The following is a 17499-nucleotide window of genomic DNA, read 5'->3' as shown; positions in this document are numbered from 1 at the left end:
CTTTAGAAACAAAACATCTTTTTACAGGATGTGTCAACACCATAATGTGTAATGGGCTTTAATCTCAAGAAGACTTCCAACCTTTGACTGGACAGACAGCGCTGCAGCACAGACTTTGAACGAATATAAAATCTGTATTAATATCTCAAAATTCTGAGATGTCTCAGAGTGACAATGTAGTGTCCAGATGCCAGCTTAGATCTGAGCAGCAAAATGTGCAATTCTTAATTCACAGGCACCTAGGAGCTGAATAGATTTAGATTGCTCTGGAGGGTTTATACATCTCTGCTAATTTGCAGAGTTTGTATTCTTTTGGGACATTTGCTTAGAATCACTTTAAAATCACTTTCTCCACATGCGGCTTTCCAGCTGTACAGTATGTTACAATACGATCCACTACTCTCAACCATAAAGGTAGAAACTGCTTTCCATGACACTTTGGAACTACGCAAAAGTCTACACTCAGACCTCTCTGCAGTATGGGTGACAAATTTCTGTGGATCTTTTTTCAGGATTTATTATGTATAGATTTTCTGGTTTAGTCCTCCAAGCAATGTCATGGTTTCCCTTTTATTTTCACTATCCTGAGGCTCTCCTCCTTAACATGCTTTTTGTGGTCAAGGTGGTTGAGTCCATACCAGGTTTGGACTGACAGCTCATGGGATCCCTGGGCAATAGGGGATCATGGGGCCCCTGTGTCCTTGCCAAAACTCAAAAAAGCCTATGAAAAAGGTACCAGGGGCATCTCATGGGGCGCCCCACTGACCCCGGGCCCTCGGGCAGTGCCCGAGTTTCCAAATGGTCAGTCCACCCCTGGTCCATACATAAAGTGGTTGTACACCTCAGACATGAAATATGAACAAAGCATATCTCTCTATATGGTGCATTTGTCTCAATTAGGAGTACAAAATGTAATTTCTGTCTTCTACTCAGCATGGTTGTTGGTGCCAGACGGGCTTGTTTGAATATTTAAAAAACTGCTGATCTACTGGGATTTTCACGCACAACCATCTCTAGGGTTTACAGAGAATGGTCTGAGAAAATATTCAGTGAGCAGCAGTTGTGTGGACGAAAATGCCTTGTTGATGTCAGAGGTCAGAAGAGAATGGGCAGATTGGTTTGAGATGATGGAAAGGCAACAGTAACTCATGTCTGTATGGAGCAAAATCTCTGAGGAATGTTTCCAACACCCTGTTGAATCTATGCCATGAAGAATTAAGGCAGTTTTGAAGGCAAAAGGGGGTCCAACCTGGTACTAGCAATGTGTACCTAATAAAGTGGCCATGGAGTGTAAATTATGAACTTGAAATGATGTAGCGAAGAGAAGACTGCAGATAGACAGGTACAGCATATGTAGAAGGATTTGTTTCATCTCTGTGTATCACCTGAGGCTTGTCACTTCAGTGGGTATACAGTATGTAAAGGTTTACAACCACTTTAAGCCCTAAAAAGATCTACAGAAAAAGGGCTCCCATAATACAGAGAGGTCTAAGTAAAGATTTTTGCTTAGTCTGGTATTTTCTATCGGATGATCAAGCTGTATTGACCTCACAATATCCTAGAGGTCAAGTAACTAAGGTTAGAAAATTGCATTGTCACTGGATGAAGACATTACACTACACAGTGTGGGATTTTAAGAGAAGAGCACTGTTGTACTCACCTGAAGTTGGACTTTATTATTATTATACAGTATTTATAAAGCGCCAACAGTTCGCTCAGCGCTGTACATTACAAAGGGAGACAGAACATGCAACAGTACGAAAACAATACAATGTGATACACGAGGGGTTCGAGGGCCCTGCTCTTTCAAGCTTACAATCTAGGAGGGAGGGGATAGTGGTACAGGAGGAGATAGCTGTGGGGAACAAAGTGGTAGGAAGAGTGGAGGAGGTCGGCAATTAGCAGGGGGTGGGGCAGGCTTCCCTGAAGATGTGAGTTTTCAGGGTGCACCTAAATGAGAGGAGAGTAGGTGACAGTCTGATGGATTGGGGTAGGGAGTTCCAGAGGATAGGTGATGTCCTGGAGAAATCCTGGAGGCAGGCATGGGAGGAGGAGACCAGGGAACTAGAGAGAAGGAGGTCTTGAGAGGAGCGGAGTGTGCGTGTTGGGTGGTACTTGGATATTAGGTTGGTGATGTAGTTTGGGGCAGTATGATGGACAGCTTTGTATGTCAGTGTTAGGATTTTGAATTTGATCCGTTGGGCAATCAGAAGCCAGTGGAAGGATTGGCAGAGGGGGGTGGCGGAAACGGAGCGGTTGGTAAGGTGAATGAGTCTGGCTGCCGTGTTTAGGATCGACTGAAGCGGGGATAGCCTGTGGCGAGGCAGGCCAGTGAGGAGGGAGTTGCAGTAATCGAGTCGTGATATGATTAGGGAGTGAATGAGCTGTTTAGTGGTTTCTGGGGTTAGGAACGTGCGGATTTTGGGCGATGTTGCGGAGGTAGAGTCTGCATGAGTTTGTTAATGATTGGACCTGGGGCTGGAAGGATAGGTTGGAGTCCAGAATGACACCAAGTACTCTGGCCTGCGGGGTGGGCCTGATAGTGGCATTGTTGGACGTGATGGAGAAGTCAATGGGGGGTGTTGTGCGAGCTGGGGGGAAGACTAGGAGCTCGGTTTTGGAGAGGTGCAGTTTAAGGAAGTGGAGCGACATCGAGTCTGATATGTCGTTTAGTAGGTTTGTGATTCGGGCGGAGACAGAGGGGGTGAGGCGAGGGGTAGAGAGATAGATTTGTGTGTCGTCGGAAGAGGTGGTAGTTGAAGCCGTGAGAGTGTATGAGTTGGCCAAGGGAGGAGGTGTAGATGGAGAAGAGAAGGGGCCCGAGGACAGAGCCTTGAGGGACCCCAACAGAGAGGGGGAGCGAGGGGGAGGTGGTAGCGTTATTGGTAACGCTGAAGGAGCGTTGTGATAGGTAGGATGAGAGCCAGGAGAGAGCAGAATCTCTGAAGCCGAGGGAGTGTAGTTTTTTGAGGAGGAGGGGATGGTCGACTGTGTTGAAGGCAGTGGAGAGGTCGAGGAGTAGGAGCACTGAATAGTGGCCATTAGCTTTGGCGGTTAGAAGGTCGTTGGAGAGTTTGAGGAAGGCAGTTTCGGTGGAGTGTAAGGGACGGAAGCCAGACTGTAGGGGATTGAGGAGGTTGTTGTAGTTGAGGTGAGAGCTTAGGCGATTGTAGATTAAGCGCTCGAGGAGTTTGGATGAGAATGGGAGCAGGTAGATGGGTCTGAGGTTGTTTGGGTCATTGGGGTCCAGGGAGGGCTTTTTGAGTATGGGAGTGATGTGCGCCTGCTTCAGGGGGGAGGGGAATGCGCCGGAAGAGAGGGAGAGATTAAAGATGTGGGTGAGGGAGCGTAGGATGGAGGGGGAGGGAGGTAGTAGGAGTTGTGAGGGGATAGGGTCAAGGGGGCAGGTGGTGAGGCGGGCGTCAGAAAAGACCTTGGTGACCTCCTCGATGGTAGTAAGGTCAAAGGTGTGGAGTGTGGAGGGAGCTTCAGTGTGAGGAATGTTAGGTGGGGTGGGGTGGAGGTCAGAGCAGTGGTGAGGCCGGGGGAGAGAGGTGATGAGGGGGTACCTGTGTGAGGGGGGACGGGTTTGGAGGGAGTTTGAGGAGCGGCGATGTCCTTGCGAATTGTGTCAATCTTGTTTTTAAAGTGATTGGCAATCTCAAGGGCGGTGAGTGAGGTGCTGGGTGGAGGTGGTGTAGGAGAGAGTAGAGAGTTAAAGGTGGAGAAAAGTTGGCGAGGATTGGAGGAGAGGGTCTTGATGAGGGTCAGGAAGTAGGCTTGTTTGGCAGCGTTGAGGGCGGAGGTGTATGTGTGGAAGGCAGATTTATAGCGGGTGAAGGCTTGTTGGCAGGGGCGGACTGACAACTCATGGGGCCCCCGAGCAATAGGGGATCATGGGGCCCCTGTGTCCTTGCCAAAACTCAAAAAAGCCTATGAAAAAGGTACCAGGGGCATCTCATGGGGCCCCCTACTGACCCCCGGCCCTAGGGCAGTGCCCAAGTTTCCAAATGGTCAGTCCCCTGCTTGTTGGGATCTGGTTTTGTGCAATAGTCGCTCCAGGGCACGACTGTGTCGTTTGAGAGTTTTCGTGTGATCAGTCTGCCAAGGTTGGAGCGGTCGGGGTATGATGTTTCGTGTGGTTAGAGGAACTAATGAGTCAAGGGCGGCTGACAGCGAGTTGTTATAGGCGGTCATAGCCAGGTCGGGGCAGGACAGGGGGAGGATGCTGTCGTGGAGTTGATCAGCTGCAGAGTGGAGGGGGGCAGGGTTCAGGTTGCAGAGGTTATGGCTGGTAGTAGTATGGCACTTGGAGGGGTAGGTGTTAGAGGACGAGGAGACAGAGAAGGTAATGAGGTTGTGGTCCGAGAGAGGGAAGGGGGTGTTAGTGAGGTTGTGTGGAGCGCAGAGGTGGGAGAAGACAAGGTCCAGGATATTTCCGTCGGAGTGGGTGGTGGATTGTATGCTCTGTGTGAGTGCAAAGGAGGAGGTTAAGTGGAGGAGTTGGGATGAGGCCGGGTTGTCGATGTTGACAGGGATGTTGAAATCCCCAAGGATGATGGTGGGTAGCTCGGAGGAGAGAAAAAAGGGTAACCAGGCGGAAAAGTCAACAAGGAAGTGGGATATGGGTCCAGTAGGCCGGTAGATTACGGCAACCTTCAGGGGGGTTGGGGTAAATAGTCGGATGCAGTGGACCTCGAAAGAGGAGAAGGATAGAGAGGGGGGGTTTGGGAGGACTCGGAAGGTGCTCTGTGGTGACATGAGCAGACCAACCCCACCACCTTTACGACCATTGGGTCTGGGTGAGTGGGTCCAGATGAGATCACCATAGGAGAGTGCGGCAGGGGAGGTAGAGTCAGTGGCCTGGATCCAGGTTTCCAAGATCGCTAGGAGGTTGAGGGAGCGGGAAACAAAGAGGTCGTGGATGGTGATGAGCTTGTTGCACACCAATCGGGCATTTAGGAATGCAAATGAAAACGGGGGGGTGGTTTTAGGGAGCAGGGGGACAGATACTAGGTTGAGGGGGTTGCAGCAGGACGTGGAAGTGGGAGGGTGCTGTGTGGGTGAGCGAGGTGGTGGAGGGCTATGGTTCGGGGAGATGTCCCCCCGCGGTTAGGAGGAGAAGGAGGGTGAGAAAGGTGGCATGGGAGCGGGATGTGTAGGAGCGTGTGAGTCTACTAGTGGAGGTGATCGGGTCAGTGGGAGAGTGGAGTATTAGGAGGAGGTGGTGGGTTCCGTAGAGGGGCGAAGGAAGCAGTTAGGACACAATATACAGTTGTTTGGGAGGAGCAGAAGGATATAGAGAATAGATTTTGTGTAACAGAGGAGAGGAATATGAGAAGGAGGAGTGGAAGAGGCATTTTTGGGAGGTGCACGGGGTGGCAGACAGGAGTGTTGGGAGGCTTGGCTGCCAGCATGCAGTGGCGTATCTCATTGCTGTGTCTTCCGGTATCTGGAGTTTAGGGGAGTAGGGAGAGGGGATCGGGGGTGGATGGATGCTTGCCGGGGGTGCTTGATTGGAGACAGTCTGGCGTGCAGTGGGGTTTCACGTTATGGTGTCTTACATCTAGGGTTCAAGTCTTTAGGTCAAGTTGAGCTGGGGTCGGTGTGAGTGGTCTCTGGGTGGTCAGGTCAGGAGCGTTGTGTGGCTGTTTCCTGTCTTGCAGGGGTGGCTCTTGGTGCTGGTGCAGAGGGCCAGAGAGCCCATTCGGGAACTATTTTGATCACAAACTGTTTATTCACCTTGGTGGTTGTTCTTTTGGCACTTTATGAGTAGAGTATTCTTTTTTTTATTAATTTTTGTTTCAGTTATGTATGGGTATTATGATGCACTGAGAGGAATTATGAATATATAAAGTGTTTGTTATCTATTTGACTGTATTTTGGATATGCACATCATAAATGTATGTCTATTTCAGAGATTGATGTACTATTGATTTGATTATTTGCAGATATTTATGGTTTGATGGGATAGCACTGCACTATTAGGTTATTAATAATTCTGAAGGTGTAGTAAGATCACTTTTTATTGGTAGCTTGCTTCCCGAGGGTATTATATATAATTGTACAGATTGTTTTTTGGTAATTGCTTCCCATTCCTGTTCTGTGTTTTTTCATGACCGTATTCTCTCCCCTTCTAAGTCTTGAGGGACAGCCCTCAAAGGTGATTTTTTTTCAGTCTTCTCAGTATGTACTTGTTTACAACTTGATGAAAATGAAATTAAATTAAGTTATGGTCTCTGCTAGAGATGAGCGAATCGAACTTGGCGAAGTGGAATTCGTTTCGAATATTAGGAAAATTTCGATTCGCGCCGAATCCGAAAATTAGCAGACTTTGGATGCGCGAATCAAAATTTTTCCAAAAATGGCGGCGACATGTGCGGCGGCGGAGCAGGGATCTGTGGGAAGGTGCGCAGACAAGGCGCGCTGACCCATAATGCATTAATTCATGACATGTGATCGCATTAGCCAATCAGCAGCCAGCCAGCACTGTGTAATGGTCGAGCTATAAATTGCGGCCATTTTAGAATTCTCCATTAGCCTCCAGTCATTCAAGAGAGACAGACCACCTGTCTGTATTGAGGGACAGAGTTAGGGCCACAGAATCGTTACTTAGGGACACAGAACCGTTACTTAGGGACACAGAACCGTTACTTAGGGACACACAATCGTTACTTAGGGACACAGAACCGTTACTTAGGGACACAGAACCGTTACTTAGGGACACAGAACCGTTACTTAGGGACACACAATCGTTACTTAGGGACACAGAACCGTTACTTAGGGACACAGAACCGTTACTTAGGGACACAGAATTGTTACTCAGGGACAGACACAGAATTGTTACTCAGGGACAGACACAGAATTGTTACTCAGGGACAGACACAGAATTGTTACTGAGGGACACAGAATTGTTACTGAGGGACACAGAATTGTTACTCAGGGACACAGAATTGTTACTCAGGGACACAGAATTGTTACTCAGGGACACAGAATTGTTACTCAGGGACAGACACAGAATTGTTACTGAGGGACACAGAATTGTTACTGAGGGACACAGAATTGTTACTGAGGGACACAGAATTGTTACTCAGGGACACAGAATTGTTACTCAGGGACACAGAATTTTTACTCAGGGACACAGAATTGTTACTCAGGGACACAGAATTGTTACTCAGGGACAGACACAGAATTGTTACTGAGGGACACAGAATTGTTACTGAGGGACACAGAATTGTTACTCAGGGACAGACACAGAATTGTTACTGAGGGACACAGAATTGTTACTGAGGGACACAGAATTGTTACTGAGGGACACAGAATTGTTACTCAGGGACACAGAATTGTTACTCAGGGACAGACACAGAATTGTTACTGAGGGACACAGAATTGTTACTGAGGGACACAGAATTGTTACTGAGGGACACAGAGTTGTTACTGAGGGACACAGAATTGTTACTGAGGGACACAGAATTGTTACTGAGGGACACAGAATTGTTACTGAGGGACACAGAATTGTTACTCAGGGACACAGAATTGTTACTCAGGGACAGACACAGAATTGTTACTGAGGGACACAGAATTGTTACTGAGGGACACAGAATTGTTACTGAGGGACACAGAATTGTTACTCAGGGACACAGAATTGTTACTCAGGGACACAGAATTGTTACTGAGGGACACAGAATTGTTACTCAGGGACACAGAATTGTTACTCAGGGACACAGAATTGTTACTCAGGGACAGACACAGATTTGTTACTGAGGGACACAGAATTGTTACTGAGGGACACAGAATTGTTACTGAGGGACACATTATTGTTACTGAGGGACACAGAATTGTTACTGAGGGACACAGAATTGTTACTGAGGGACACAGAATTGTTACTCGGGGACACAGAATTGTTACTCAGGGACAGATACAGAATTGTTACTGAGGGACACAGATTGTTACTGAGGGACGCAGAATTGATACTGAGGGACACAGAATTGTTACTGAGGGACACAGAATTGTTACTCAGGGACACAGAATTGTTACTCAGGGACACAGAATTGTTACTCAGGGACAGACACAGAATTGTTACTGAGGGACACAGAATTGTTACTGAGGGACACAGAATTGTTACTGAGGGACACAGAATTGTTACTCAGGGACAGACACAGAATTGTTACTGAGGGACACAGAATTGTTACTCAGGGACACAGAATCGTTGAATTAAAGAGTATGTCAGACAACACGCAGAGGAGTGGCAGAGGAGGCCATGTTTTAGGAGCGAGCAGACGTGGCAGCAGAGGAAGGGGTCGAAGTAGCACTAGTCGCAGCCAGAGGCCAGTGCTCCCGGTGTCATCCAGCGGTCGTGTCTCCACCGACAACCCTGCCGTCATCGATTGGTTGGCTCAGTCGTCTTCCTCTTCCCAGGTCACCTCTGACACCTACAGCCAACGGTCGGTGGGTACGTCAGACACAACCGTTAGTTGGCATGGCCCGGGAGCAAGCCCACTTAAATCACGTGTCCTCTACCTGCCCCTGTCCTTTGGTGTTCCCTCACCAAGCGAAGTATCGCATGCTGTGGGCTCAGCCCCACTGTACAGTGAGGAAGAGCTAACAGAGGGCGGTCAGGAACGGGGGGAGACATCCGCCTCTTCAGCAGCCAGGCGAAGAAGTACTGGCGAGGAGAGTGGCTCGGTAGCTGGTCTAGAGACAGGTCTGTCTCCTGACCCACACGCAGCTGAGGGGGCTAGTAATGAGGCGGAGACCCTAATTGATGATGATGAGGCTGATCGCACTTGGCAGCCTCGTCGTCATCAGGCTATTTCTTCCGCATCATCAGGAGAAGAGGGGGCCAGCTTGGCAGCGAGCAAAACAGTCGGTGGGTTGCCCAGGAGGCAGCAGGGTCGCAGCAGTGTCAGTGGAGGCAAACGGCCACGGAGTAGAGCACCAGCTCCACTGCAGCCTACCACCACGGCCAGTAGTGGTGCCGGTGTGCACGGAGGAAGTAGCAGTCAGCCAGTGAGGAGTAGCGGGGGCAAAGTTTCCTACTCGGCGGTGTGGCAATTTTTCGTCAAGCCGCCCGAGGAAGTAAACGTAGCCGTATGTCGACTATGTGGGCAGAAAGTCAAGCGTGGCCAGGGGGCCCATGTTGGGACTACAGCGTTGCGTCAGCATATGCAGCGTCGCCATTCGGTGGCCTGGGAAAACCGTGATAAAGATACGGCGGTTCTGCCTGCCCCAGCCCCCGCTCCATCACCCGCTCCGTTACTTGCTCCGTCACCCGACGTCAATCGCCCTCTATCAGCCAGTCAAGGCTCCAACACCTCTGCTGAGGGGAGTTGTCGCTCGTTGGCATCTTCCGCTCGTTCAGATGCTCCTTCTCCTGCTACTCCTCTTCACGTATTCCGTCAGCAGTCTTTCTTGGAATCCGTTTCCAAGAGACAACAGTTTGCGAGCACGCACCCGACGGTGCAAAAGCTGAACGTCCTCCTGTCCAAGTTGCTGGTGCTGCAGTCCCTCCCTTTCCAAGTGGTGGACTCAGCACCTTTCCGAGAAATGATGGCTTGTGCCGCGCCGCGGTGGAGAGTGCCAAGCCGGCATTTCTTCGCCAAAAAGGCAGTGCCAGCCCTGCATTCACATGTAGAAGAGATGGTGGGCCAGTCTTTGAGCATGTCGGTCTCTGCCAAAGTGCACGGCAGCGCCGACGTGTGGAGCTGTAACTACGGTCAGGGACAGTACATGTCATTTACAGCCCACTGGGTGAACGTGGTGCCGGCACAGCCGCACCAGCAACTTGGACAGGTCACGCCGCTTTTGCCTCCACGTTTGCACGTCCTTGGTCCAGCAAAGATGTCCGCCTCTACCATCTCTTCTTCCGCCGTGTCCTCAGCCGCCACCCCCGTGCCAAGTCCCATTACCCGACCGGCATATCACATGTGCAGGGCGCAACGGTGTCACGCTGTGCTGCACCTGGTATGCCTTGGCGAACGTAGTCACACAGGGGAAGAACTTCTGAGTGTAATGAACAGAGAAATCGACAGGTGGCTGTCTCCGCGCAAACTGAAAATCGGAACCATGTTGACCGACAACGGAAAGAACATGGTGTCTGCTCTGCGTCAAGGAAGGTTGTGCCATGCGCCATGCATGGCTCACGTGTTCAATCTGGTTGTCAAGCGGTTCCTAAAATCCACCATCCCACTGCAAGACATCCTTAAAATGTCACGTAAACTTTGCATGCATTTCAGCCATTCCTACACCGCAAAGCACACCCTCCTTGAGCTGCAGCGGCAGAACGGAATTCCACAGCATCGCCTGATCTGCGACGTTGCAACAAGGTGGAATTCAACACTACATATGTTAGACCGCCTTTACGAACAGCGAAAGGCCATCACCGATTTCCTGATGTTACAAGCGGATAAAGGTACTCCCCTGTGTAACTTAGATGTCAGCCATTGGCAGCTCATGCGTGACACCTGCCGCTTGCTCAGGCCCTTTGAGGAGGCCACGCTATTCGTGAGTCGGCAGGACTATGGGATGAACGACGTCATTCCTCTGTTGCACGTCCTGGAACAAATGCTATTAACAATGGCTGGTCAGGGTGCGGTAGACGTGGCGCACAGATCTCAACGCCACATGACCCCTGTGGGGGCAGGACAGGAAGAAGAGGAGGAGGTAGAGGAGGACATTGGTGCTCAGGAATTATTGAGTGAAATGGGTGGTTTTTCCACTCAGCGGACAGGAGTGGAGGAGCAGGAGCATCTGGTAGAGGAGGAGGAGACAGAGGACCCAGACGCACCGTGGCAGTATGCTGTGGAGATGGAGGCAGGGAGTCCCTCGCATTCCTTGGCACAAATGGCCCATAGCATGCTCGGTTGCTTGCGTAGCGACAGCCGAATAATAACCATCAGACAGAGGGATGACTTTTGGCTGTCCACCTTGTTGGACCCTGGCTACCGTTCAAAAATGGTGGCCTTTTTCACACCTGCTGAGAGGGAGGCCAAAATAACGTACTATAAAAACCACCTATGTAGTCAGTTGGTCTCTGCCTTTCTGCGCCAACGTCCATCCTCAGACACTGTGGGCCCTGTGCGCTCGCGTTCCGCTGCCATGGCAGCAGGGGAGGGGTGGGGTGGTAGGAGCAGTGGCAGCTCCACCAGCAGCGGCTGCCTCAGTCTGCAGTCGATGATGAGTAGCTTTCTTCACCAGCGCAGTGAGGAAACTACTAACCAGCCGCAGCAGCAGCAGCAGCATCAGGTGGACCTGGAGCAGGACCTCAAACAACAGGCTTGGGCCTACTTGGACAGCACCCTGCCAACCGAGGTAGACAATCCCCTTGACTACTGGGCAACGAAACTTGATCTTTGGCCCCAACTAGCTGAATTTGCCCTTGAAAGGCTGTCATGCCCGGCCAGCAGCGTGGCATCGGAGCGCGTGTTTAGTGCGGCAGGAGGTATTGTAACTCCGCGGAGGACACGACTGTCCACCCAAAGTGTGGAGAGACTCACGTTTGTGAAAATGAATCAGGCGTGGATTAGTCTGGATTTCAAACCACCAGTTCCTGACACAACTGACTAAATCCGCCATGAATCATGCCCCAAACATGTTAACTCTGCCATGTGCCACTTTCAAGTCTCCTCACACTGCTGGTGGGTTCCATTTTGTCATAGGGTGCTGGCAGATTACGGGCCTCCCATTGCTGCTGCCAGGCCCGTAATCTGCCATGGGCCCCCGTACCGCCTCCTCATGCTCCTGCCAGGTCCAGAGTCTCTCATGGGTCCCTGTACGGCCTCCCATTGCTGCTGTCTCCATCGCCACACTCTGCCATGTGCCACTTTCAGGTCTCCTCACACTGCTGGTGTGTTCCATTTTGTCATAGGGTGCTGGCAGATTACGGGCCTCCCATTGCTGCTGCCAGACGCGTAATCTGTCATGGGCCCCTGTACCGCCTCCTCATGCTGCTGCCAGGTCCAGAGTCTCTCATGGGTCCCTGTACGGCCTCCCATTGCTGCTGTCTCCATCGCCACACTCTGCCATGTGCCACTTTCAGGTCTCCTCACACTGCTGGTGGGTTCCATTTTGTCATAGGGTGCTGGCAGATTACGGGCCTCCCATTGCTGCTGCCAGACCCGTAATCTGTCATGGGCCCCCGTACCGCCTCCTCATGCTGCTGCCAGGTCCAGAGTCTCTCATGGGTCCCTGTACGGCCTCCCATTGCTGCTGTCTCCATCGCCACACTCTGCCATGTGCCACTTTCAGGTCTCCTAACACTGCTGGTGTGTTCCATTTTGTCATAGGGTGCTGGCAGATTACGGGCCTCCCATTGCTGCTGCCAGGCCCGTAATCTGCCATGGGCCCCCGTACCGCCTCCTCATGCTGCTGCCAGGTCCAGAGTCTCTCATGGGTCCCTGTACGGCCTCCCATTGCTGCTGTCTCCATCGCCACACTCTGCCATGTGCCACTTTCAGGTCTCCTCACACTGCTAGTGTGTTCCATTTTGTCATAGGGTGCTGGCAGATTACGGGCCTCCCATTGCTGCTGCCAGACCCGTAATCTGTCATGGGCCCCTGTACCGCCTCCTCATGCTGCTGCCAGGTCCAGAGTCTCTCATGAGTCCCTGTACGGCCTCCCATTGCTGCTGTCTCCATCGCCACACTCTGCCATGTGCCACTTTCAGGTCTCCTCACACTGCTGGTGGGTTCCATTTTGTCATAGATGCTGGCAGATTACGGGCCTCCCATTGCTGCTGCCAGGCCCGTAATCTGTCATGGGCCCCTGTACCGCCTCCTCATGCTGCTTCCAGGTCCAGAGTGTGTCATGGGTCCCTGTACCGCCTCCCATTGCTGCTGTCTCCATCGCCACACTCTGCCATGGGCCTCCCATTGCTGCTGCCAGGCCCGTAATCTGTCATGGGCCCCTGTACCGCCTCCTCATGCTGCTGCCAGGTCCAGAGTCTCTCATGGGTCCCTGTACGGCCTCCCATTGCTGCTGTCTCCATCGCCACACTCTGCCATGTGCCACTTTCAGGTCTCCTCACACTGCTGGTGGGTTCCAGTTTGTCATAGGGTGCTGGCAGATTACAGGCCTCCCATTGCTGCTGCCAGGCCCGTAATCTGCCATGGGCCCCTGTACCGCCTCCTCATGCTGCTGCCAGGTCCAGAGTGTCTCATGGGTCCCTGTACCGCCTCCCATTGCTGCTGTCTCCATCGCCACACTCTGCCATGTGCCTCCCATTGCTGCTGCCAGGCCCGTAATCTGTCATGGGCCCCTGTACCGCCTCCTCATGCTGCTGCCAGGTCCAGAGTCTCTCATGGGTCCCTGTACGGCCTCCCATTGCTGCTGTCTCCATCGCCACACTCTGCCATGTGCCACTTTCAGGTCTCCTCACACTGCTGGTGGGTTCCAGTTTGTCATAGGGTGCTGGCAGATTACGGGCCTCCCATTGCTGCTGCCAGGCCCGTAATCTGCCATGGGCCCCTGTACCGCCTCCTCATGCTGCTGCCAGGTCCAGAGTGTCTCATGGGTCCCTGTACGGCCTCCTATTGCTGCTGTCTCCATCGCCACACTCTGCCATGTGCCACTTTCAGGTCTCCTCACACTGCTGGTGTGTTCCATTTTGTCATAGGGTGCTGGCAGATTACGGGCCTCCCATTGCTGCTGCCAGGCCCGTAATCTGCCATGGGCCCCCGTACCGCCTCCTCATGCTGCTGCCAGGTCCAGAGTCTCTCATGGGTCCCTGTACGGCCTCCCATTGCTGCTGTCTCCATCGCCACACTCTGCCATGTGCCACTTTCAGGTCTCCTCACACTGCTGGTGTGTTCCATTTTGTCATAGGGTGCTGGCAGATTACGGGCCTCCCATTGCTGCTGCCAGACCCGTAATCTGTCATGGGCCCCTGTACCGCCTCCTCATGCTGCTGCCAGGTCCAGAGTCTCTCATGGGTCCCTGTACGGCCTCCCATTGCTGCTGTCTCCATCGCCACACTCTGCCATGTGCCACTTTCAAGTCACCTCACACTGCTGGTGTGTTCCATTTTGTCATAGGGTGCTGGCAGATTACGGGCCTCCCATTGCTGCTGCCAGACCCGTAATCTGTCATGGGCCCCTGTACCGCCTCCTCATGCTGCTGCCAGGTCCAGAGTCTCTCATGGGTCCCTGTACGGCCTCCCATTGCTGCTGTCTCCATCGCCACACTCTGCCATGTGCCACTTTCAGGTCTCCTCACACTGCTGGTGTGTTCCATTTTGTCATAGGGTGCTGGCAGATTACGGGCCTCCCATTGCTGCTGCCAGGCCCGTAATCTGCCATGGGCCCCCGTACCGCCTCCTCATGCTGCTGCCAGGTCCAGAGTCTCTCATGGGTCCCTGTACGGCCTCCCATTGCTGCTGTCTCCATCGCCACACTCTGCCATGTGCCACTTTCAGGTCTCCTCACACTGCTGGTGTGTTCCATTTTGTCATAGGGTGCTGGCAGATTACGGGCCTCCCATTGCTGCTGCCAGGCCCGTAATCTGCCATGGGCCCCCGTACCGCCTCCTCATGCTGCTGCCAGGTCCAGAGTCTCTCATGGGTCCCTGTACGGCCTCCCATTGCTGCTGTCTCCATCGCCACACTCTGCCATGTGCCACTTTCAGGTCTCCTCACACTGCTGGTGTGTTCCATTTTGTCATAGGGTGCTGGCAGATTACGGGCCTCCCATTGCTGCTGCCAGACCCGTAATCTGTCATGGGCCCCTGTACCGCCTCCTCATGCTGCTGCTAGGTCCAGAGTCTCTCATGGGTCCCTGTACGGCCTCCCATTGCTGCTGTCTCCATCGCCACACTCTGCCATGTGCCACTTTCAGGTCTCCTCACACTGCTGGTGTGTTCCATTTTGTCATAGGGTGCTGGCAGATTACGGGCCTCCCATTGCTGCTGCCAGGCCCGTAATCTGCCATGGGCCCCCGTACCGCCTCCTCATGCTGCTGCCAGGTCCAGAGTCTCTCATGGGTCCCTGTACGGCCTCCCATTGCTGCTGTCTCCATCGCCACACTCTGCCATGTGCCACTTTCAGGTCTCCTCACACTGCTGGTGTGTTCCATTTTGTCATAGGGTGCTGGCAGATTACGGGCCTCCCATTGCTGCTGCCAGACCCGTAATCTGTCATGGGCCCCTGTACCGCCTCCTCATGCTGCTGCCAGGTCCAGAGTCTCTCATGGGTCCCTGTACGGCCTCCCATTGCTGCTGTCTCCATCGCCACACTCTGCCATGTGCCACTTTCAGGTCACCTCACACTGCTGGTGTGTTCCATTTTGTCATAGGGTGCTGGCAGATTACGGGCCTCCCATTGCTGCTGCCAGACCCGTAATCTGTCATGGGCCCCTGTACCGCCTCCTCATGCTGCTGCCAGGTCCAGAGTCTCTCATGGGTCCCTGTACGGCCTCCCATTGCTGCTGTCTCCATCGCCACACTCTGCCATGTGCCACTTTCAGGTCTCCTCACACTGCTGGTGTGTTCCATTTTGTCATAGGGTGCTGGCAGATTACGGGCCTCCCATTGCTGCTGCCAGGCCCGTAATCTGCCATGGGCCCCCGTACCGCCTCCTCATGCTGCTGCCAGGTCCAGAGTCTCTCATGGGTCCCTGTACGGCCTCCCATTGCTGCTGTCTCCATCGCCACACTCTGCCATGTGCCACTTTCAGGTCTCCTCACACTGCTGGTGTGTTCCATTTTGTCATAGGGTGCTGGCAGATTACGGGCCTCCCATTGCTGCTGCCAGACCCGTAATCTGTCATGGGCCCCTGTACCGCCTCCTCATGCTGCTGCTAGGTCCAGAGTCTCTCATGGGTCCCTGTACGGCCTCCCATTGCTGCTGTCTCCATCGCCACACTCTGCCATGTGCCACTTTCAGGTCTCCTCACACTGCTGGTGTGTTCCATTTTGTCATAGGGTGCTGGCAGATTACGGGCCTCCCATTGCTGCTGCCAGGCCCGTAATCTGTCATGGGCCCCTGTACCGCCTCCTCATGCTGCTGCCAGGTCCAGAGTGTGTCATGGGTCCCTGTACCGCCTCCCATTGCTGCTGTCTCCATCGCCACACTCTGCCATGTGCCACTTTCAGGTCTCCTCACACTGCTGGTGTGTTCCATTTTGTCATAGGGTGCTGGCAGATTACGGGCCTCCCATTGCTGCTGCCAGGCCCGTAATCTGCCATGGGCCCCCGTACCGCCTCCTCATGCTGCTGCCAGGTCCAGAGTCTCTCATGGGTCCCTGTACGGCCTCCCATTGCTGCTGTCTCCATCGCCACACTCTGCCATGTGCCACTTTCAGGTCTCCTCACACTGCTGGTGTGTTCCATTTTGTCATAGGGTGCTGGCAGATTACGGGCCTCCCATTGCTGCTGCCAGACCCGTAATCTGTCATGGGCCCCTGTACCGCCTCCTCATGCTGCTGCCAGGTCCAGAGTCTCTCATGGATCCCTGTACGGCCTCCCATTGCTGCTGTCTCCATCGCCACACTCTGCCATGTGCCACTTTCAGGTCTCCTCACACTGCTGGTGGGTTCCATTTTGTCATAGGGTGCTGGCAGATTACGGGCCTCCCATTGCTACTGCCAGACCCGTAATCTGTCATGGGCCCCTGTACCGCCTCCTCATGCTGCTGCCAGGTCCAGAGTCTCTCATGGATCCCTGTACGGCCTCCCATTGCTGCTGTCTCCATCGCCACACTCTGCCATGTGCCACTTTCAGGTCTCCTCACACTGCTGGTGTGTTCCATTTTGTCATAGGGTGCTGGCAGATTACGGGCCTCCCATTGCTGCTGCCAGACCCGTAATCTGTCATGGGCCCCTGTACCGCCTCCTCATGCTGCTGCCAGGTCCAGAGTCTCTCATGGGTCCCTGTACGGCCTCTCATTGCTGCTGTCTCCATCGCCACACTCTGCCATGTGCCACTTTCAGGTCTCCTCACACTGCTGGTGTGTTCCATTTTGTCATAGGGTGCTGGCAGATTACGGGCCTCCCATTGTTGCTGCCAGACCCGTAATCTGTCATTGGCCCCTGTACCGCCTCCTCATGCTGCTGCCAGGTCCAGAGTCTCTCATGGGTCCCTGTACGGCCTCCCATTGCTGCTGTCTCCATCGCCACACTCTGCCATGTGCCACTTTCAGGTCTCCTCACACTGCTGGTGGGTTCCATTTTGTCATAGGGTGCTGGCAGATTACGGGCCTCCCATTGCTGCTGCCAGACCCGTAATCTGTCATGGGCCCCTGTACCGCCTCCTCATGCTGCTGCCAGGTCCAGAGTCTCTCATGGGTCCCTGTACGGCCTCCCATTGCTGCTGTTTCCATCGCCACACTCTGCCATGTGCCACTTTCAGGTCTCCTCACACTGCTGGTGTGTTCCATTTTGTCATAGGGTGCTGGCAGATTACGGGCCTCCCATTGCTGCTGCCAGGCCCGTAATCTGTCATGGGCCCCTGTACCGCCTCCTCATGCTGCTGCCAGGTCCAGAGTCTCTCATGGGTCCCTGTACGGCCTCCC

Source organism: Staurois parvus, unplaced genomic scaffold, assembly GCF_062004578.1.
Source record: "Staurois parvus isolate SC_StPar_1 unplaced genomic scaffold, SC_StPar_1.0 ptg000087l, whole genome shotgun sequence".
Classification (NCBI taxonomy): domain Eukaryota; kingdom Metazoa; phylum Chordata; class Amphibia; order Anura; family Ranidae; genus Staurois; species Staurois parvus.
This window is presented reverse-complemented; position numbering follows the sequence as displayed.